Below are 25,001 nucleotides of genomic sequence, written 5' to 3' on the forward strand. Positions count from 1 at the left end.
TTCATGATTTGATGGTAGAAATGCGGCCAAATGGAGTGGGCAGCTAACATTTAAGATGGAATTTATGGCTTAAATCCTAAAAAATATGTCACAAATCTAGAATTAATGAATCGAATGTGGGGGGAACGGTCGGATTTGAATTGAGTTGTTGAGTTCTCAGGCACACATGAAGCACGAGAACTTCGAAGCTCTGATAGCCAATTCAGTTTTTGAAACATTACTGAAGGTGACATAGGAGTTATTGTAGAACATCATGTCAGCACCCGCAGAAGCCATAGATACCAAAGCAATGACAACAGAGAAGTCAGTGCCAAAAATTGTTATGGAGGCAGAAGAAGCTGCTCCAGAGGTTGCCAAAGTATTAGCGGCAGTCCCCAAATCACTAAGGACATCGAAACCAAAGGCGACCCCAACCAAGGAAAGCACGAAGGATAAGAAGGGCAAGAAGCCTGCAATACCGGTGCACGCTTCGCCGAGAAGAAACGCACCGAAGGACAAGCCCACCACGGAGGAAAAGGGCAAGGCCATCAATCTAAAGCCAGAAGAGGAAGAAATTGAAGACATCGCGATGTATGATGAGGACATAGGTATAGATGCAGAGGAAGTTGAAGTCTAGGGTGTTGACACTATCACTCGGTTGCCTAAGTACATCTTGTCGCGCAAAGGCAAGACCAAGGTACCGAAATATATCGATGAGAGAAAGGTCCCCTTGAAAACCCCTCTGTTTCCAGATGATATTGTCTTCAAAGGATCACGCTTGGGGTGGGTCCCTCTGTTAAAACTCGAAGACTGGGACTTGGCTGACCATGAGAAGTTCCCACACTTGGCAACCAAGCAACTGATGTGCCTTATTATCGATAAAACCATTGGGATGACTGCATTGGAGCTGCAGAGGTGGATCAGAGGAGTAGACAAGGCAGGTCTGCTCAACCTGCTATGGGTGCCACACTACAACCACACCCCGATTAGAGTCTTGGTCATCAAGCAGCTGTTATGCTTGGTGCATGATGGGTGGCTATGGCTGGAGGAGCCAAAACCCATCACTGACAAATTGATCCACAAGATCATGTGGTTTCCCTACATAGGAGAAAATCTAGCCATGATGTTTGGCTGAAAAGGTGGTGATCAGGCCCTTGCAGAGGCCATGAAGGAGAAGTTTAAGCTGGCAGAATCGGTTACAGGAAGTAACCACACCGAGTTGTAACATGATGACTTAGTCGCTGTGTTGTGTGTCATGAGAGCTAAGAAATATGCCCACTTATGATGGCCTGAATGATGCAGATATGTTTTTGGATGCATTTGAGAGGGAGGTACCAGAAAAGAAATGCTTCCAGGCTTTGGACTGGGCACTGCGCACTATGTCCACAAGGTGGTGGGGTGCACACAAGGGTAGCTTTGATGACTGGCATGAATGTAGGGGGATGATGAGAACATGCTTTCGAATGCCAAAGGTATGAATGACAGGAAAATATGATGGGAAGGATGATCCGTGCACGCACTTGGCCAAATGGGTTAAGGCTTATGGAGCGAAGCCCCAACTTGAATGGGTGCACTTGCTCTATCACACCCTGGATGTCATCCCAACGAACTGGTACTTGGAAACAAAGTTCCACCATGGTACAGGTGAATGGGATATTCTGCGCGGAGGATTCATAATGACATTCATCTTTGAAGATGAGTTTGACTATATTTATGAGGCGCTACAAGAAGTGAAAGCAGCAATCTTTAGGATACTACAAGATCCTTTGGACCTGATTCAACTCGATTAGACTACTCAAATGGGTCACGTGCTAGAATGCTCCAACATGACCATTGAAGAAGAATATGAGGATCCACGAAACATTAAAATCCATGAAACAGAAGGTCACCGCGAGGTTGAGGGACCGCAAATTGAGAATCCTGATATAATCGCGCCACTAAAAATGAAACAGGTAAATATTGGTATGGAGGTAGAACCCAAATTCGCAAAGACTAGAGATTACTGGGATGATGTGACAATGGATAAGGTCGCTAAATTGCTCTATGAATACCAGGATTTATTCCCTACCAAGTTTACGGATCTAAAAGGGATAATCGGGGACCTAGGTGTTATGAAGATCACGTTGAAGCCCGACATGAAACTGGTTAAGAAAAGGTCTTAATGTCTCAATCTAAAATATAAGGAGAAGGTCTGCTTCGAGCTAGACAAGATGCTCGTGGCAGGCACCATTGAGCCCGTAGAAGAATCTGATTGGGTAAGCCTAATGGTGGTATAGGAAAAGAAGTAGAAGGATGAAATAAGGATATGCATAGATCCTAGGAAGTTGAATGACGCTTGTGTACATGATCCTTTCTCGACTTCGTTCACTGATGAAGTGTTGGACAATGTAGGTGGCCAAGAATCATATTCCTTCATTGATGGGTTCTTTGGGTACCATCAGATCAAAATCACACTGGAGGATAGAAGCAAGACAACCTTTGCGACTCAGTGGTGATGTTTTCGTTACACTATAATGCCATTTGGATTGAAGAATGTGCCTACAATTTTTTTGCAAGTAGTTGTTCCTGCGTTCAATGAATTTATTCACAAGTTTTTGGAAGTGTACTTTGATGACTGGACTGTGCTTGGGTTGGTGAAATGCCATGTGGCAAGTTTGCGCCTGATGCTAGATACCTATTGAAGATACTAGATCGCACTCAATATGAAGAAATTCTTGTTTTGTGTTCCTTTTGGGACCCTACTGGGTCATGTGGTTTGTAGACAGGGACTGATGGTAGATCCCACAAAGATCACTGTGATACTTAACTTAGAAGCACCGAGGAGTGTCAAAGAGTTGTGCACTACCCTAGGACATACTAGATATTACAAAAAGTTTATCAAAGGCTATGCCCAGATCACCGTGCCTATGGAGAAGTTGTTGAGAAAGGATGTCACATTCTACTGGAACGAGGACTGTAAGAAAATATTTAATGTGTTGAAAGAATATATGGTCACCGCGCCAAATCTAGTCTTCCTGGATTGGAAGAAGGAGTTTCATGTACATGTTGACACGTCATGTATAGCGCTAGGAGAAGTACTGACACAGGCTGGCAGAGGAGACTTGGACCATCCTATATCATTCGCAAGCAGAAGGTTATCCAAGGAAGAGAAGAACTATTCCACCACCAAGCACGAAGGGTTAGCCATGGTATATGTGCTCCAGAAGTTTAGAGACTATTTGCTGGGTGGCCATTTTAATATGTATACGGACCATTCCGCGTTGAAATACCTGGTCAATAAGCCTGTGTTGGGGGCGAGAATCTGTAGGTGGTTGCTATCTTTCCAGGAGTATAATTTTGAAGTTATTGTGAAGCCTCGACGACTGAATGCAAGACTAGACCATCTGTCATGCATCAAAACAAGGGAAGATCCCACTAACTTGGAGGAGGGATTGCCTGACACGTGGCTATTTGCAGTGCACGTCATGGATAGTCATTTTACAGATATCATACACTTTCTAATGAAAAGAACTACCCTGGAAGGTTACACCATCCAACAGAAGGAGTTAGTGGTGCGCGTGACAGAATTTTCTATCATTTCTAGGCATCTGTATAAAATGGGGTCCGATGATATATTGCAATGATATGTCCCAGATTTTGAAATTGGTAGTATCCTCATGAATGCTCATTGGGGCACCGCGCTAGGACATTATGCAAGGACAGTGACCACGTAGAAGATTCTACACGCAAGGTTGTGGTGGCCATCCCTACATCAAGATTCAAAAGCTTATTGCAAAGCATGTGATGTGTGTCAAAGGACTAACATGCCATCGCGGAGGGATGAGCTGCCTCTAAATCCACAGATGACATTACAACCCTTTGAGAAATGGGTGATAGATTTTGTGGGACCCATTTGGCCCCAAGGAAAGAAGATGGGAGCACGGTACATTATCACCACGACATAGTATTTCACTCGATGGGAAAAGGCACAGCCTGTGAAGGATTGCACAGGCACGACTACTGCAAAGTTCTTCTTTGAGTATGTATTGACGTGATTTGGATGTCCAAAGATTTTGATGAGTAATCATGGTATGTACTTTCTCAATGAGATGATAAGCGTGCTAACAGAGGAATTTCAGGTATATCACCAGAAGAGCACGCCTTATCACCTGTAGGCTAATGGGATAGTGGAAGCATTTAATAAAGTGTTGGAGAACAAGCTGACCAAGGTTTGCAACACTTAGCGAAGTGATTGGGACCTACGCATACCCGAAATACTATGGGCCTATCGGACAACATGCAAGAAGTTGACTGGACAAACACCCTTTAAGCTTATATATGGTGTTGAAGCAGTGATGCCTATGGAATACATTGCGCCTAGCCTGTGCATAGCGGAACTCATGGGTATGACGGATCGCGGAGCCCTAGAAGAGAGGCTCGTGCATCTTGCTGAGCTTGAGGAAGAAATATTTCTAGCTAGATTTCACCAACAAGTCCAAAATTAGTGCTAAAAAGCATGGCATGCTTGGCACATTAATCTGTGCACCTTTAAAGTAAATGTCCTACTTTTGTTATATGACAGCAAGTTTGACAAATTTCCAGGGAAATTCAAAATGCACTGGTTAGGGCCCTATGTCATTAAGGAGATTACTGACAGAAGAGCAATTTAGTTGGTCAAATTGAATGGAGATCCCTTCTCAGGAAAGGTGAATGGTTGTTGATTGAAGCCATAGACCGGTGTTCTAGCCATGTGACTATATGAAGGTAGCACAGTCTTAGCACTCCAGGTAGTTGAAAGGAGGCATGGGACTATAAACTACACTCCCTAGGTTGGGAAGCTACGTGATTGGAGGATTGTGTGAAGCAAGGAAGTGTCACAGGGTTCGTGACAGCACGAAGGGAGTTGTGCTACCCAGGGAGAAATCGCATGGATCGGTCAGAAAGTGAGCATTAAAGTCAATGTTCATGATTTGACAGTAGAAATGCAACATATTAGAGCGGGAAATTGACATTTAAGACAGAATTTATGGATCAAATCCTTGAAAATCTGCCGCAAATCCAGCATTAATGAAGCGAATGTGGGGGGAATGGTCGGATTTGAATTCAAAATTCCCTATAAATTATAGGTGGCTACCCAGCGAAAAACACTTGGCATTTTGAGAATTGAGTTGTTGAGCTCTCAACCGCACATGAACCACGGGAAGTTCGAAGCTATGATAGCTAGTTCAGTATTTGAGACATTGCCGAAGGTGACACGGGAGTTACTGCAGAACATCATGTCAGCACCCATAGAAGCCATAGATACCGAAGTAGTGACAGCAGAGGAGTCGGTGCCGAAAATCGTTATGGAGGCAGAAGAAGTTGCTCCAGAGGTTGCTGAAGTATTAGTAGAAGTCCCCAAATCACCAAGGACATCGAGACCAAAGTCGACCCTAACCAAGGAGAGCACAAAGGATAAGAAGGGAAAGTAGCTTGCAATACTAGTGCACACATCGCCGAGAAGAAACCCACTAAAGGACAAGCCCACCGCAGAGGAAAAGAGCAAGGCCATCAATCTGGATCCGGAGGAGGAAGAAATCGAGGACTTCCCATTCGATGATGAGGATGTAGGGATGGATGTGGAGGAAGTTGAAGTCCAAGGTCCTGACCCTATCACTCGGTTGCCTCAGTACGTCCCGTCGTGTAAAGGCAAGACCAAGGTACCGAAAGATATCGACGAGAGAAAGGTCCCCTTGCAAACTGCTCTGTTATCGGATGAGATTGCCTTCGAAGGACCATGCTTGGGGCAGGTCCCTCTGTTAAAACTCTAAGACTAGGACTTGGATGACCATGAGAAGTTCCCACACTTAGCGATCGAGCAATTGATGTGCCTTATTATCGATAAAACCACCAGCATGACCGCATTGGAGCCGCGGAGGTGGCTCAAAGGAGTAGACAAGGCAAGTCTATTCAACTTGCTATGGGTGCCGCACTACAACCGCACCTGAATTACAGTCTTGGTCATCAAGCAGCTGCTATGCTTGGTGCATGATGAGTGTCTATGGTTGGAGGAGTTAATGCCCATCACTGACATATTGATCCACAGGGTCACGCAATTGCCCTATATAGGAGAAAATCCAGCCATGATGTTTGGCTGAAAAGGTGGTGAGAAGGCCCTTGTGGAGGCCATGAACGAGAAGTTTAAGCTAGTGAAGAATTCGTGTAGATATGCCATATCCAGTATCATTGAACCTGCCGTAAAGGGCGACACTCGTACAAAAATTGTGAGGGTTCAGTTGGAGTTGAACATGTAGATCACCGAATTACAGTTGAAGCCCTAGCCTTCAACCCCGCCAGAAGTAAAGGAACAGTGTGAAACCACTATCATAGAGGTAATAGTCGCAGTTGACAGTGTAGTAGCAGATTGCACATAACTCTTTGAACATTCATTCGAGGTCCTAACGAGCTTGCAGGAGGACCCTAATGTACAACGACTAGAGAAAGAAGCATGCGAGCTACAACAGTGTTATGATGAGGTCAAAGGCACAACATGAACTGTCGTGCTCACACAGAAACTGGCAAAGCTGCAGGAGACCAAGCAGCTGAAAGAACAGGTGGATGCAGCGCAACACAAGGAAGTAGTGTTGAAGGCATGATTGAAGCCCTCGCTAGATGAGGCTTATGTGGTTATGGCCTCTATTAAAGGAAAACTTGCAACTCTACAAGAAACTCAGTAAAAGCTTCAAACCGACAGTTCAAGAGCAGTGATCGAGTAGATGGTTGAAGATGCAAAGCAGGCGGTTTCACAGTGCACTATGGAGGTTGCGATCATGCAAGTCAAGCTGGAAGGTCTTCATGCTAAGATCTCCGCACCTGTAGAGTGACTCGAGGATGAGTCATGATGTTTGTGTTGGGGGCCTGTTGGGAACAGGATCCCCCAAGGATAGTTTTCTGACTAAAAGCCCATGTTTTGGGTCAAATTTTGTAATAAAGTTGTAAATTCTCCGCTTTTCTGGTTGCGGAGCACGAAGGTGTCATGAGCAATAAAGGGTTGTTTGCCCTTATTTTTTAAAGTGTAAAGTTGGTTGTAAAGATCTACACATGGCCTATGGACCATGGGATTGTATAAAAAGAGATAAGTAAGTAAGCTCTAAGTAGATTTGGAAGAAGAAGGAAGAAGTCTTTATAGAAGTCTAAGTTTCGATTCATAGTGTAGGTAGAGGCTCTGCAGCTAAGTGCGTAGAGGCCTAGGGTGGAAGTTTGCAGCTAAGTGCGCAGACCCCTGTAGCTATGTGCGCGTGGTGGATAGATTTTGTAATCATCTGAAGATATCAATAAAGAGAAGAATTCTACAAATTATGTGTCTTTGTTTCCTGTTAATGCATCTTGTCATATTTTGTATGAATTTCATTTATAGTGATTATGTGATTCGCAAATGTATGTAATTATGTTGGTTGATTGAACGCAAGTAAGGATATCTATTTACATGGCACTAACCGTGGTTGTTTAATAAGATAAGTAAGACACTTAAGGTAATTTGGGAATTTACACAATACACTTCCCTAGCAGTGCAAAATTACTTGAACCGAAGGTTAGGGTTGTGTGAAAGTCAAGCATACCCCTTCGTAGAGGTACTAAAGGGCAGAATAAAGGGCTAGACAGACAGAGCCCTATAATTTAACGACCTACGCGAAAGCAGGAACAAAAGGAATAAACCGACAGCACGCCCATGTCACGGTGAGGAAACTTGGTTCCAGCATCCCCCCATACTACTTTGAGTGAGACTTCAATCTGCGCTCCACGAGCTGATGCCAAAAGGGCCAGTAGTGTAGGGATTTGTTTGGCTAAATAACACTGAACCTAGGTCAGGCCCCACACAGCCAACAGGAGGGTTTAGCTTCCTTTATGCCCTAAAGTATTTATATCCTAAGGAGTAATTCATATCTTCAATATTAGTCAAAAGCTCATTTCCAAAGTATCTACCTTAAGATGAAAAAATATGGAGAGAGGATGCACCCTTTGCATATGGAATTTTTGTACATGTGAGTACCAAAAAACTTATTGTAACTAATTTTTAAACTAGGAGCAAAGAATAGATAGATGAACAAGAACATAGACAATCTATCCTTTAGCACATATATAAATAACCATCATAGCAAGAAGAGTGATTTTTAATGATTAAAACAACATTTAAAAATCAATTTTTGAGGGGGAAAATGAGTCATTTATTATCCAATAGAAAGGAAAATAACATGAAATGTACCACATAGGATGAATTGTAGCATGTGGGTTTTAATATTTTCCATGGAAAGCCCATTTAAACCTTAATCATGCCTCTTTCATTCTTTGAGAATGAATATGCAACAAACCACCTAGTGTGGACACTTCAGAGAACAAAATAATCATTTGGAAGTAACATAAATTAGAGTATGTGAGAAGAAGAAATGTTCTCCCTACTTTTTGGCTTAACTTCCCTAACATAACCTTTGCTTCAAAGTTCTCGTGAAAGGCATAGTCATGACCCCTTATTTATAGTCTAAATTTGAGCTTATAAGAGAGCTAGTTCAAGTGGGAATGTCCAAGCTTCAAGCAAGGACTCATAGGTGCCTCACTTAATTGAAAGGAGGAGAAAATAATCAAACATTGATGATATGGGAGACTTAACCAAGCTAATTCTGAACTACAATGTGCTTTTAGGTATCTTTGGGCCATGCAATTTCCCATTTCATATATTCGTAGGAGCCAAACAATTATTAAACAATATCCACTACCATCATGCTAGTTTAATGAGAAAGCATGCATGGATCTTTATTTGGTCGACTACATCTTTGATTAGAATGAATGACATGTGATTAGTAAAAAAAACCATAATTTCAAGTGTATTAAGTTGTGCTAATGATGTTGTGTGATGTTATAGTTAAAAAGAACTTAAATTTCATATGTGAGGGGAATTAAAGTCATGAAATGGGAGTCTTAAACTATGTCTATTCTTACCTACCAATTGTTTTTAGGCATATTTAAGCCATGGAATTAATTGTTTCATGCATATGTAAGAACCATGCAAGAATGGTAGGATATTTGAGTGACACCTTGCTAGCTTGATGAGATTGCTCGCACAAATCTTGATTTGGTTAGTTAAATCTTTGATGAAAGTGAATGACTTGTAATTAGCCAAAAACCATAATTAAAAATGTATTAAGTTGTGATAATAACACTTTCTAAAGTTTCTAATTAAAAATCACTTAAATATTGTAAGTAAAAGAAATAATAACGCCCTCATCTCAAATCTCTATAATAACTAGAATTTGCACAAAGAGGTGCAAAGCAATGCCGATAGGAGAAGTGGGGAATATGGAAGTAAGTAAAACAACACCTAATTGAAGAATGGATATTTTTCACTGCCTTGGCCTTTTGAAACCTATAAAATGTACATTGTTTTTTATTATGTATTTGTAATAATATTTTTGTTTTAAATTTTAATAAATAATTAACATAGTCCCCGAGACCAAGCTTCAACGTTAAAGTGGCTTTATTATTTCAAAGTAATATTAGAGCTAAAGCATTTATATTACAAGTGGCTAGTTTTTTTTAAACATAAATATTTAATAAAATGTTTTTGATAAACCAATCAGGTCCACAATATATTGCAACCGGATCTTTGGTATTAAAGAAGGATCTTATAAGAGGTTTTAACATGACATGCATGCAAAACTTGCACTAGGAAAGTTCCGACACATGGACGCGATATTATATTTTAAAACGTTATGTAATGCCAGTCAGGTCCAGAATAGTATCGCAATCAGATGTTTTAACATGACATGGCTTGCAAAAATGTGATAGGAAAGTTGAGATGAACGGATGTGATATTATATTTTAAGACGTTGTAATAAGGGCAAGTGGGTCTACAAAGCATATTGCAATCGAAGATTAGGCCTCATCGGAGGATCTTATCGGAGGTCCCATTCCAAAAGCTCTGATAAAGGGCAGATGCAATTTAGTAATTAAATCGTTATTAAAAAAAGTCAGGTCTGCATATCGGAGATCGAAGGTCCATGTCACATTTCGGAGATCATAAGTCCACATCGTCTATCGAAGATGGGAGTCGAAGTCGGAGATCAGAGTCAGAGGTTTGAGTGGTGATAGAAAATAAAACGTTGATATGATTTATTCGATTTGGTTATGGATATTTCGCCGATATGTTTCTCTTTTCTTGTCTAATATCATTGTTTCTTCCCTTTGGTTCTTTCTCTTGGGCATATGCGGTCTTATCTTTGGATATGCTCCTCTTTGGCTTGTCTCTCCTGTTCTTGACTTCTGATGGCTTCTGTTTGGACTACTTATCTTGGACCATTAGCTTGTCGCTCCTCCTCCTAGATGGCTTTTCTTTGGCTCCTGATGGCTTTTGATGGATTTTTGATTGCTTCTGATGGATTCTGATTTCTTCTGATTGCTTATGATGGATTTCAATGCTTCTATTATGTCTGTATATATATTAAATCCACATGACACTCCATCTTATCATATGGGCTCCAACCATGACATCATATATCATCTTCTCGATATAGCATCTTCATAAGAAATTTCATCATTATGATCAATGGGCATCTTAGGGAAACATCACAGGTCACAAGAATTTTCCATCACAACCAATTTCATATTGACATCAATGAAAACCTTGACTAATAGTTTGCCCCTTTGTCATTTCGCAATATCGGAGTGCAAGAATTTATCGCATATTGGAGATCAGAGGTTTTGCATGGTTTCACATAACAAAAACATTGATTGGGAATGTCCGATATGCTAAAGCGGAGTATGATATGGCATGTGGGGTCCTCCGAAAGTGCTTATTATAATACGCCAAAAGATTTTAAAAGCACTATCACTTATGTGTTTCGGAGTTTATATATTTTCTTATTATTATAAAGGAACAATGTTATATTTTATATGGTCCGAATATCACATTCTAAAGCCTCTTATTCATGGTTGTGACCTGATAAGACTGCTACAAGATTACCCAAATCGAAGTGTTCCTTCAATATTCAGTAAAAGTGACCTCTCGGAAAACTTGGAGACCAGAAATAGTGATAGCACACATGCATATCTTGGCCTGTTGAAGAGCCAAAAAATATACTGAGAAAGGGTTCACTCAGTTCAGATCTAGAAAGAAATTTAAACAAGAAATTGCATATTTATACATATTAATGTTGGAAACAAGTCATACAATGAGTATGAGTACTCAATATACAACGAGTTTTCTGAGTTGAAAGGCCGACCTAAAACAACCACTAAATGGAACCAATTTGTGCAACCTTTGGAGTTGAGTGGTTGTATTTTCTTGTTTATTGGGGGTAGATCTGACCTCTTTTTTAAAATGGCATAACTTACTCTTAATCCAATTACTTCACATCCACTTTAACATCTTGCAAAAAATAGAAACTAATAGCAATGAACAACCACCCTATAGAAGAGAAACAATGACCAACCGGCTTATAAAAAATCATTATATTCCACTCGAGACTGTCTCTTCAGAAAGTGTACATAATATTTAATGCTTAAGGTTGTGCTGCAGGGTGGTTCTTAATCTCCTTATGGAAACAAATACATTGATTAAAGGTTCAAAATTTCTGTAAAAAATTGGAATATGTACATCGCCATAACTGAATGGCTCTTTTGCATTCCAAACACTCTCTCAAACCCCGTTATGGGGTGGTCCCACATCGTTGTTGACGAATAGTTTTATAGACAAATGCTTTGAATAAATATGTGCCCATTGTCAATTTCAATGAAGCGAAGATAATGATCTATGTTATTGTCGTCCAAATTGATTCTGCTGGAAACACGCCACGGGAAAAAGTGGTGACAAAAAGTGCTCTGGGACTTGTTACTACCAGAAACGAGCCCTTCTTTATCCCTTGGACGGTGGCTCTTGCAATGTCCTTCGGCTCTTCCAATTTGTCCATATTGTAAAAGTCTATTACTCTCATGATCGCGTGGATGCTTTCAAGATTCTGCCAGTTTCTCTTCTAACCTGTGGAAAATAGATTCAGTGTATTTAATATTTCACAAACCTGCCTAGGCACATAAAGAAGCAAGAAAATAAAATAGCATGAATTTCACAGAGAATCGATGGACCTTATGGTAGGAGAGGCGTCCTTGCAAGGAGACTCGCTCGACCTTCTGGTAGGAGAGGCGTCTTTGCAAAGCCAGGACAACAAAGAGTCACTCGAATGTTGAAAGGCAACAACTCAAACCTTAGGCACTCAGCCAGTCCTTTAAGGGCATGTTTAGTGGCTATATATATGCCATAACCATAGCATGGATGCTGCATTTTTATATTATTCCAAATGTATAACTGAACTTGTTACCATAGCATGGATGTTGCATTTTTATATTATGCCAAATGTATAACTGAACTTGTTAGCTTTGCAAGTTACCCTAGCTGATTTCGGCATCATGCTATTTTATCATCCATTCAGATTAAGTTTGGGGAAATTTTCTTTTTTGAAAGATTATTTGATCAGCTTTAAAGACTTTACACTGTAAATCCCTTAAGAAGTATTCTAACTATTATGAAATTTGGATTGAAATTTGAAATCTTACTAAATTAGTATATTATAAGATTTGGTAAATTATATAAGTTGAGTTAATTGGTTTTGGCTTTTAATGTTATCTAGCCGAATGATTTCACATTTTTATTGAATTTTACCACTGAGGATTATATATATATGTATATATATATATATACTTTATTTTGAAATTTAATTATTGAATGTGCAGGAATTTTTTACAAAAGCATTATGAAGCAGGGAAATTTTCTGAAACAATGAACAAAACATATAAAAAACACAATACAATTATAATACCACTTAGCAATGTTATTTCATCTTGTCAATCCATTTTGTTACAAATAACAACTGTTAAAAAATCCTGAAATTGTTGGGTATAAAAATATAATAGTCAATATATTTTCCACATTTACAAGTAAAAATAATAAGCCTATTACATTATTTTGATATTATAGCTTATTTTCTCATAACATAAAAATTCTCTCATTACTGTCCAAACGTTTGATTAGTTTGATAGGTTCTAAACGTCATGAAATCCGTTTTAAGTGACTATCATTTCCTCTTGAAATCAAAACGATTTTTAATGGTCATTCAACTCCCCAATATTATGATCACAAATATCTAAAAATATCTTGCATAACCTAAAATATGAGTGGACATAAGAATGCATAATATTGGTCATGCATAACCTAAAATATGAGTGAACGACATACCCATACATAATATTGGTCATGCATAACCTAAAATATGAGTGAACCAAATAGGAATACATAATATTGGTCATTGAACCTACATCGATATAGTTATGGATGGTTATTCCAAGTTCATCCGAATAAATGTGTGGTATCATAGAAATGAGAATTAGGTCAGTTTGCTACTGTACAGTTAATTTTCCTCGTTTAAATACACATATTATAGGCACTGCCCTTCTTATCAAGAGAGTCCATTTTTATTTTCCTGTTTGCATTTTCAACGAAACATAATCTTAGAGAAACTCTATAACCCTGCTAAACCTTATGTCAACCTCACTTACAAAAACAAGTGAAATCAATAGTCAGATTACGTATTTTTATTGAATTTTACTATTGAGGATTATATATAGATAGATATATAGTTTGGTTTTATTTTAAAATTTAATTATTCAAAGTACAAGTTTTTTTTTACTAAGGCATTATGAACCAGGAAATTTTTCTGAAATAATGAAAAAAACATAATACAATATAATACTATTTATTTAGAAATATTACTTTATTGTTACAAATAACAACCGTTAAAATTTCCTGCAATATTTATGTATAAATAGAAGTCAAATATTTTCCACAATTACAAGTAAAAATAACAAGTCTATTACATTATTTTAATATTAGAACTTATTTTTTTCATAACACAAAAATTATTTCTCATCACTGTCCAAATGTTGGATTGGTCAGATATGTTCTAAATGTCATGAAATCTATCTTAAGTGACTATCATTCCAAATTGACAACTCAAAACAATTTTGAAACACTAGATGCTTATTCAACTCGCAAATATTATGATCACAAATATCTACAGAAATCCTGTGTAACCTAAAATAGGTGTGAATGACTTTAGAATACATGATATTGGTCATTGAACCTCTTGTTAGAAAACATTGATAAATCCAACCACCAACATTAATGCAGAACCTAGTGTCTTCTAGAGAAGTCGGCGTCTTCTCGAGAAGTCAGCAGCAGCGTAGAGCGGCTACAATCGACGGATTACTGTAGAATTTACAGCTATCCATGTGTATAAATAATTATGTTTAGTAATGAAATGTCAAGCTCATTTTATGAGTCTTCGAGTTTCTAATATGGTATTCAGAGCTCAGGTGAGCCGTGAGCAAGGGCGACTGAGCCGTGAGTGAAGTGAGGTTGTAGTGAACGTGAAGCAGACCTGAGGCACGTTGAGTTGTGGCTGCTTTTGGCATTTGATTCAAGAAGCGCATATGATGTGTCCATGAGAAACTGCAGTCAGCTAAGAAGAGACTTGTGTTTGGCGTGCGTTGTTCATTTTGATGTGTGGAGAAGACTGTGTTCATCATTGAGAGGCATAGAGCCTGCTGCATTTGGAGGAGTATCACTATTCGAAGGAGCCTGAATAGATGATTAAAGAAGCTTGTTTTCTATGAAATGTAACTTTTGGAATAACGTTTTTGTGGACGAAGGCTAATAAGGTATATGGTGTTGTGAAAATAAAAAAGGAAGAAGGAAAGACATATTTCTGAGGATTTATAAAAAAAATAGTAATTTTATTTTGGGTGATTGGATAAAGTTTTTTTTATCATGGCAAATTTATTGCTTGATAATTATATGAATGAATCCATTGCGTGTGGAGACAGAGCTCATTGTCAAGTGAGCAAAAGAGGTGACCTGTGAGGTCACAGAGCAGGTGTGAGGTCGAGTGTTGGTATAGAGCTCTGAGCTCGGTGTTGGTGAGCCGTGCAAAGGAGGGCTCGGTTGTGTGTGTGAGTTAGAGCATAGTGCTGGAGCTGTTTGCTGAGTTGTGTCTGCAACATCAAGGGCTGTCAAGAAGGACAAGCACCCATGTGAAGTTTTGTGTTAAGTTCAGTGTACCGCAGCAAGGTTAAGTCTCAAGAGTCTGCTTTGTGTTGTTCTGTGTTAAAAAGAAGAGTGTTGTGTTAAGAGTGAGAGCATGGAGGTTGTGAGACGTGAAGGCTTGGCCTAGCCGTTTCATTGGTTGTTTGCTAAGAATTCAGAGTGTCATACTGCGCATCTGTTTGGCTTCCGATTCTGTTCAAGTGTGTAATTTTCCTCAGCAAAGTTGCAATGGCGAACGATTTGGGAATTAAATTTGATAATGGATATTTATTTTATGAAAATGAATTGCAAGTTATCTCTGAAAAGAAAATGATTGATAAATTGTTGTTTGTTTTTTATGATCGCGTGGAAGAACATGAAGAAGAAATTGTAGTAGCAGTTAAAGGAAGAAACAAGTTTGAAGATGTCAAGCTTGATTATGATGCAGAGATAAAGCTAATTGAAACTGAAGAATCCATGAATGAGCAGGATGACAAGAATCAGTATGGTTTTGTTTATGAATTTAACATTGTTTTGAGTGTGCAGATATTGACAATAAGGAAGAAGCATCAAAACTTGAAGAAATTGCAAGCATTAAGGACAAGTATAAGTCCCAAGAACGTGAAGCAATGTTGAATACAAAGAATGTGACCGTGCAATCAAGAAAGTAGAAACTCAATCACCATCTTATATTGTGACTCCTTAGACTCCTATATATAGAAAGGAGGTTTTGTCAATTGTATCATCCAAGAACTGTTCATTTATGTAATGTAAAGGAGGTTGCCCCCTCGAAGAGGCTGAATTCTAAGGCGTTGATCTATCTTTTCTATCTTTTCTTGAGCCGGTTTCATCACATTTGGTATCAGAGCTTTGGATTCAAGGGTTTCGTTGCTCCAGATAGGTCATCGTGGCATTTTCGCTATAACTTTTTTCTGTGACGTTTCAGAAGTCGCAAAAAAAACCCATTTGAGAAGAAATCGTGCTGAACCTTGGGTCCGAATTTCAGAACTTTTCACACGATATTTGCGGAGATATGATCTGAGGAAGCTGGTATTTTTGCAGACTCCTGAATTACATTCAAAACATGTGACCTGGGGAAAATCGTCATAACTTTCTCTCTGGGGATTGGATTGAAATTTCGTAAGAAGGTACAGAAAGAAGACGGACTGTAGTTTCTTGTATGCGTGTTTCAGATCCAAAGGTTGAAATAGTGACTCGTGGCACGTCGTACAAGTTCGCTATACTGAACTAATCTAAAAGCAAGTCACTGTGGGAGATTTCACATAACTCTTCCTTGGAGAATCCAATTTGGGTCAGACTTGTGGCATTGGAAAGAGGACGGAGAAGGCTACTACAGGTCACAACTTCAGAACTGGATGATCCAAAATTATAGAGATACACTAGATTCAATATCAGGCTTCTATAAAGTGAAAAAAGGTGTGTAGTTTTTTTTTTTAATTTTTGTGTAAACTTGGTTTAACGGAATTCAAAGGCATAGTAAAGCACTATTATCGGTAACTGATGCCTCGAGGAAAGAAAATGCAAACACCTAGTAAGGAACCTGAAAGATCTAGTATGACTCATGAAGAGGAGGAAGAAATGCTACATGATATATCAAAATTACAAGAACAAGTGCAACAAATGTCACGCTCACAAAAGCTAACAGAAGCTAAGATAAATGGCGTGGAATCTAAGATAAATGGTGTGGAATCTAAGATAAAGGGCATGGAAGCTAAGATGGATGATTTGAAGATAGATTTGAAGAGAGACATGGAAGATTTGAAGACAGACATGGCAGATTTGAAGACAGATTTGAAAACAGACATGGAAGATTTGAAGACAGATTTGACAAATTTTCTACAAGAAATACTTTCTAATGGTGAAAATGTTGTAAAGAAAACTAATGATGTGAACAAAAGTAATGTTAATCATGATTCCGTAGACTCTAATGTTGGATCGAAGACCCACCATATTCCAAAAATCGATATGAGGAAGTTTGATGGCAAGGATCCCGCCACATGGATATTACAGATGGAGTAGTTCTTCGATCTCAATAATGTGAAAAATTCACAAAAGGTACGTATGGCAACTGTATATTTGAAACCAAATCAGTTTGTATGGTATCAATGGCTTTGCTCTCGTAAATAGTTTATCACTTGGGCAATTTTTACGGAAGAATTGATAGCACATTATGAAGATACAAAAAGCAACAATTTTTTTAGCCAATTGATAAGTCTCAAACAAAAGGGTTCAGTAATGGAGCACATTGAGGAGTTCCAAAAATTGAACATAAGGGTAAAAGATATTCCAGAGGAGCATAGGATTGATGTGTTCATAGGGTCTTTAAAGGATAATATCCAACATGATGTTCGCCTTTGGGAACCTGATTCATTAGAGAAGGCATTCAGGTTAGCAAGAAAAATGGAAAGAAAAATTATGGCAACCAGGAAGCATACCACTCACAACTATAAAGACGGAAGTGTTGTTGCCCCTAGTCTTCCACAACCTATAAGGTTGACACCACAATAATTGGAAGAAAAAAGAGCAAAAGGGCTTTGTTACAGTTGTGATAGCAAATACACTAAAGGTCATAAGTGTGCTGAAAAGAAATTATTCTACATAGATTGTGAAGAGGAAGAAGAAAAGGAGCAAGAAAGGTCAAAAGAAGAAGATATACTCTAGGAACAAAGCCTAGATGAAGAACAAATAAATCCGACCATATCTTGTAATGCATTGGCGGGAATTACCACTCCTCAAACCATCAAGATAGAAGGACAAATCAAGAAGAAAAAGGTAATAGTGTTGATTGATTCAGGAAGCACCCACAATTTTATTCATTGTAAGGTAGCAAAAGAATTGAATTGCTTCCTATATCCAGCACCAGAGTGTCAAGTGATGATTGCAAATGGAGGAACAATAAATTGCTCTGGAAGGTGCCATAATATCAAGCTATCCATGGGAGAATATGTATTGACTAGCCCAATGCTTTCCATTCCAATGGGAGGTGCTGATGTTGTACTAGGAGTCCAATGGCTACAATCCTTGGGTACAATAGCTTTTAATTTTCAAGAGCTTTTCATCAAATTTTCTACGAAAGGAAAGGAAGTTGAATTAAGGGGTATTGAAGGGAAACCAGGAAAGATAATCGACTCTAATGGTATGACAAAGCTTCTAAAAAAGGAGCAAAGAGGTGTAATTGCACAATTATGTTCGCTAGATGTTTCCACATCGGAATCATCTATTTCTCCAGATCTCCAAAAAGTCCTGGACAATCATTCCAAGGTATTTGAGACTCCCAAAGGTCTCCCACCTATGCGTGATCATGATCATGCTATTCATCTGATTCCAGGAAGTGTTCCTCCAAACATCAGGCCGTACAGATATCCCTATGTCCAAAAAAGTGAAATTGAACGTATGGTTGCAGAAATGCTAGAGGCTGGTATAATTCAACCAAGTCAAAGTTCTTTCTCTGCTCCAGTAGTATTGGTGCACAAGAAGGATGGATCATGGCGCATGTGTCCGGATTATAGGGAGCTCAACAAGCTCACTATTAAAGATAAGTTCCCCATTCCTGTCATTGATGAATTACTGGATGAATTGCATGGATCAATTTACTTCACCAAGTTGGATCTTCGTTCAGGATATCATCAAATCAGAATGAAGATTGAAGACATTCCGAAAACAACATTTAGAACTCATGAGGGTCATTATGAATTTTTGGTCATGCCTTTTGGCCTTACTAATGCACCTTCATTTGATGAATTCAATTTTCAAACCATTCCTTAGAAAATTTGTGTTAGTATTTTTTGATGATATACTAATCTACAGCAAGTCTTGGAAGGATCATGTTGAACATGTTGACAGGGTGCTACAACTATTGGAGGAGAAACAATTATATGCAAAAAGATCCAAATGTTTCTTTGGAGTCCAGGAGGTGGAATATTTGGGTCATATTGTATCTCATGAAGGAGTTAAGGTAGACCCTAGCAAAATTAAAGCCATTAAGGAATGGAAAATCCCCACATCCATAAAGCATCTGCGAGGATTTCTTGGGTTGACAGGGTATTATTGCAAGTTTGTTAAGAATTATGGGAGAATAGCAGCACCTCTAACAACATTATTGAAGAAAGATGCATTTTCATGGACTCCGGAAGCAACAAAGGCCTTTGAACATCTTAAAGAGGCAATGTGCCAAGCACCGGTCTTAGCTACACCGGACTTCACAAAAACCTTTATTGTGGAATGTGATGCTTCAGGAAATGGAATTGGTGTTGTTCTAATGCAAGATGAAAGACCCATTGCTTTTGAAAGTCGTCCAATCAAGGGAAAGTTTTTAAGCAAAGCTATTTATGAGAAGGAAATGTTGGCAATACTCCATGCACTTAAGAAATGGCGACCCTACCTAATGGGAAGACACTTCAAGGTAAAAATGGATCATGATAGCCTTAAATAATTTTTAGAACAAAGATTATCCTCTGAAGAGAAACAAAAGTGGGTCACAAAGATGTTGGGTTATGACTTTGAAATCATCTACAAAAAAGGGAAGCAAAATGTGGTGGCACATGCACTCTCAAGAAAGGATGAGGATGTGGAAGCATTGTTGTGCGCCATTTCTATTATCCAACCAGATTGGATAAACGAAGCAAGGGAGGAATGGAAGAATGATGAAGAAGTGTGGGCACTTATTCGAAAGCTACAACAAGATTCCAGTACGTCTGATACATTTAGCTGGCAAAATGATTCATTATGGTACAAAGATCGCTTATACCTCTGTAAGAATTCCCAGCTAAAACAAAAGATTCTTATGGAATTGCACACTTCTCCCTTAGGAGGGCACTCAGGATTTTTAAAAACTTACCACAGGGTTAAGAAGGAATTTTTTTGGGATGGCCTTAAATCAGATATTCAAAAGTTTGTGGCGGAATGTTTGGTTTGCCAACAAAATAAAATTGAAACAATTAAGACACCGGGTCTATTACAACCTTTATCCATTCCAAGCCAACGTTGGGAGGAGGTTTCAATGGATTTTATCACAGGTTTACCCAAGTCTGAGGGAAAGAGTGTCATCATGGTGGTAGTTGACAGACTTACCAAGTACACACACTTTTGTGCATTATCACATCCATTTAAAGCCAGTACAGTTTCTACTGCATTTATGGAAACAATTCAAAAGCTACATGGAAACCCAAAGATTATTGTAAGTGACAGAGATCCCATTTTCACTTGAAATTTTTGGACAGAATTATTTTCTTTTCTTGGTACTCAGTTAGCTCATAGCTCATCTTATCATCCTCAATCTGATGGAAAAACTGAGATAGTAAACAAATGTTTGGAAGGATATCTTCGTTGCTTTGTATCTGATAAACAGACACAATGGGTCAAATGGTTGCCTCTGGCTGAATGGTGGTATAACACTTCCTTCCATACAGCAACAAAAATGACCCCATTTATGGCACTTTATGGGTATCAACCATCATCCATCACATCATATTTAAGAGAAAATTCTAAGGTTCAGGGAGTGGAACATCACATCGAACATCAACAACAAGTCCTCCAACTCTTAAAGGATAACCTCATGTTGACACAAAATAGAATGAAACAACAGGCAGATCAACATCGCAGTGAAAGAAGTTTTGATGTAGGTGATTGGGTATTCCTACGGCTACAACCATATAAGCAAATGTCCCTAAAGCAAGCTAAGAAGGATAATAAATTATCACCAAAGTATTATGGTCCATACAAGGTGTTGCAAGAGATTGGTACTATGGCATACAAATTGGAGCTTCCTGCAGCTTCTCGATTGCACCCAGTTTTCCATGTTTCATGTTTAAAGAAGGTTATAGGCGACAAGCTCCCAGTTCAAACAATATTGCCAGAACTTGACGAGGAAGGAAAAATTATATTGGAACTGGAAGCAGTCACAGAAACAAGAACTCGACAGCTACGAAATCGATCAATTTCAGAGTATCTTATCAAGTGGAAGAACTTATCCGCTAAAGATTCCACATGGGAGGATGAGAATTTTATGCAAAAGTATCCAGAACTACTCAAGCGTTGAGGACAACACTTTTCTGAAGGAGAGGGGTATGTTGGGTCCCTATAATACTAGTGATTACCCCATTACTATTGTAGTTATACCCCTTATTTATATTTTTGTGCCCCTATTAGCCCCATGTTGTTATTTCTGTGCCCCATAGAATCCCTCTATTGTTATTTTTGTGGCTTTATATTATTGTTGTTAGGTCGGCTGGATTATATTGTGACTCCTTAGACTCCTATATATAGAAAGGAGGTTTTGTCAATTGTATCATCCAAGAATTGTTCATTTATGTAATGTAAAGGAGGTTGCCCCCTCAAAGAGGCTGAATTCTAAGGCATTGATCTATCTTTTCTATCTTTTCTTGAGCCGGTTTCATCACATCTTATGACAATAAAGGCGAAGATGAAATTGCATCAGCAAAAGAAAAGGAACAAGCATGGACCCTTTAGCAAGAAGGCAAAAATGAAATGTTTGTTGTAGGCCTAGTTTACACTTAGACCAGCAGGCATGTGAATTAGGGGTATGTTTACAGTGTCTATTGTATAGTTATCATATGGTTGGATTTAAGGGGGAGTGTTAGACAACATTGATAAATCCAACCACCAACATTAATGCAAAACCTAGTTTCTTCTAGAGAAGTCGGCGTCTTCTGGAGAAGTTGGCAGCAAGCGGCTATAGTCGGCGTAGAGAGGCTACAATCGGCGGATTGCTGTAGAATTTACGGCTATCCATGTGTATAAATAATTATGTTTAGTAATGAAGTGTCAAGCTCATTTTATGAGTCTTCTAGTTTCTAATACCTCCATCGATATAGTTGTCAATGATTATTCCAAGTTCTTCCGGAGAAATGTGTTGTATCATAGAAACTGATAATTTGATCTATGTGCAGTTAATTTTCCTTGTTTAAGTGAACTCATCTTATTTGCACTTCCCTTCTTATCCAGAGATTCATTTTTTATTTTCTTTTTTGCATTTTCAACCGAACATAGTCTTCGAGAAACTCTATAACCCTGTTAAACTTATCTCAAGCTCACTTACAAAACAAGTTAAATCAATAGTAAGATTAATAGTAAGATTAAAGGAAATATCTAAGTCGCTGAACATATTTGATTAAATTCGAAGTTTTCCAACTGAATTTATTTTATGGGATTCATAAATCTTCAAAAAACAAAAATAAATTCACCAAATTCCTCTAAAAATTTATTGAAAGTTGGTTCAAATTTGGATGGTGCTTATAAAACAAAGTAACACATTGATATTGTAAACATTTTAATTTTCATTCTTTGGCTCGAAGAAACTCTGGAGTATACAAACACATAAATTGATCGACATGGAAAATATTGTTATAATTATTTCCATTATTTTGTTTATTACAAAATGTTGGGAGTGAAATGAAGCAATATGGTACAACTGAAAGTGGAGATTAACTATGGTTTTGCCATGGACAAAGATGGATTAACCCAAAAAATTTCAGTGATTGTTCTCCGTGTAATTTTCTGAAATAGAGACAAATTTGATGATAGCAAGATCATTTCTCATAAAAATATAATAAGAAGAGAAAAGATATAAGCAGGTTAGTATATCGCAGAATCAGAAGCATCAGACGTTTATACATGTAATCGTTTAAAAGTTCTGATATTATGCTACAAACTCGATATTGTTTATAAACCATAATTAAGTTGCATAGCGGATCCTAGCTATTGGGGATATATAAACAAGAACCATTGCAAACACCCTGAGGTTAGGTGTGGACCAGATGTCTTAATACATGGCAGTTAAATTTCTTATCGGATCTGCTTGTTAAAGGCATATTAGACTTTTTTGAAATTGTCGTCGTAAAAATATCGATGAATCACAATGGACCCAATCATATTATAAATCACAATGAAATTCCATATCGGGTCCAACCTATTAGAGTTTACAACTTGCGAAATTATTAAAAATCCTGATATAATAAGTAGACGCGATATGGATCATAAAATAGATTTAAATTCTATATCAAGTCCAAGGAGTGAACCAACTACATCAGAAAACATATGATGGGAGAAGTTGCAATATATGACACACTATGATGTGGGCCAGAAGAAGTTGGGAGTATAACGATATCGGAGTCTTTCGAGACAGACCATATATAAAACTCTGATAAATGAGATTCTCGGATTTGGGGCATGGGAGAGAATTACATGGCAAATGAGTCCATTCGAGCTATAACGAAATCTGACGGTCTCAAGATTATTGGCGTCGTCTTCAACCTTGAAGGATGTGACTCCATCGATGGACGTGCTCTCTATACCATTCTCTTCCGAGAAATACTCAAAACTCCTGTTTGAGATTCAGACTCTTTTCTGAAAAGAAGAGTCTTCGGATTCGTCCCTCTGGTGCTTTGAAGGCAAGATGAATGTCATGTCCTGGTGGCGCTTTATTCTTTGCAGCTATTGATCAACAAAGATCGCCATTGAAGAGAAATTATAACAATAGCGTTTGAGAATTTTGTAAATAACGTAAGAGATGTAATAAGAAACGGTAGAAATGCCAGAGGCATTCTGAAAGGAATTTATGGATTTATACCCTGCGTCCGAGGGAGAAAAACCGAAATGTATCCACAAGGCTTCGCTCACAAATCTCACAAGTATTGGTAACGCCCTTGCCTGGCCTTGGCTAAGGTATTTCGTTGAGGAAAACAACTCTTGAACTCTTGATATTGTAGCTCTGCATGCCTATGATGTCCAATACTTTCTGTATCTTTGAAACCTGTATCACGTCATGGTAGAAGGACCACCTTATCTGTAAATGCATTCATAATAAGAAATGTCATAGACCTCCATAAATAAATATTTTAGACAAGAATTTTTTAAGAAAATCGACAAGAAGCCTATACCTCAACAAAATTTTATAAAATGACGACATTAAAGGTGGTCTATACCTCAATAAAATCTATAAAAAGATGACACTCAAAGCGGCCTATACTGAACAAAATTTAAAAGAATCAACATTCAAAGCGGCCTATACTGAACAAACTTTAAAAGAATCGACATTCAAAGCGGCCTATACCTGAATGAAATTTAATAGAACCGAAATTCAAGGCAGCCCATACCTGCACAATGTGATGGTCCCAGTGGCGTGCTCAACAATAAGTGCACAACGTCTCTCCCCTGTAGTCTAGACAGAACATATTGCACTCGCTTTTGCTTGAATCTCCATGTAACTGGCACAGCTTGAAGAAATGTGTTTTCAGCAGAGGTTCCAGCCACGGAGGGCCGAATTCTTCGTCACGCAGAGGTAACATTGTTCCAACCTGTGGACCGACAGTACAGAGAGGACATTTAATGGAAAGATTAAATGCATTAACGAAAAGACATAGAAAATCATGAAGGAGTGCAGGATTAACTAGCAACATTGAATTTTTCCAAACTTCTAAAGACTTTGCACGAATATTAAGACAGGAAAACCTTTTTCTGGTCTCGGGCACACCAAAAAGGAGAACTTACCATGATTCTTTTGTCTCTCATCCTGAAAGTATGAGCTTTCGACCAATTCTCTATCGCAAGCTTGCTCTTCCTCTATTGCATCGACAAAAGGTAATGAACGCTTTCCTCAAACCACTGCAACCATGAAAAATCAGAAAAGCTTCATTGTCAGTTAGCTTCAACTTGGTGCCGCCACGGCCCTTCTTCCACCTACACTCCTCAGCAGTCTTCACACTATACACCACCAAGCTCAGAGTGCTCTGTCCACTGAACCCTGATGGCTCTGCCTCTGATATATCTCCTCTTTGACAATGTGCAGACCAATTCCTTCGCGATGTGTTGGGCAAGACTCCAAGCAGTACAAACTCATAACGCATTCAACATGCCCACTCCAATGATGTCTCTCTTCTGGACATCAAGGATTTTCTATTTC

At 38.5% G+C, this 25,001-nt stretch overlaps 1 pseudogene; it reads right to left on the reverse strand.

Annotated features, from left to right (window-relative positions):
• Nucleotides 1-23,037: 23,037 nt before the first annotated feature.
• On the reverse strand, nucleotides 23,038-24,390 carry LOC149250060 (protein RGF1 INDUCIBLE TRANSCRIPTION FACTOR 1-like; annotated as a pseudogene).
• Nucleotides 24,391-25,001: the final 611 nt, after the last annotated feature.

The sequence above is a fragment of the Pinus tabuliformis genome, chromosome 7 (genome assembly GCF_031772625.1).
Source record: "Pinus tabuliformis cultivar Carrire ecotype Pingquan chromosome 7, CPIR1, whole genome shotgun sequence".
NCBI lineage: Eukaryota > Viridiplantae > Streptophyta > Pinopsida > Pinales > Pinaceae > Pinus > Pinus tabuliformis.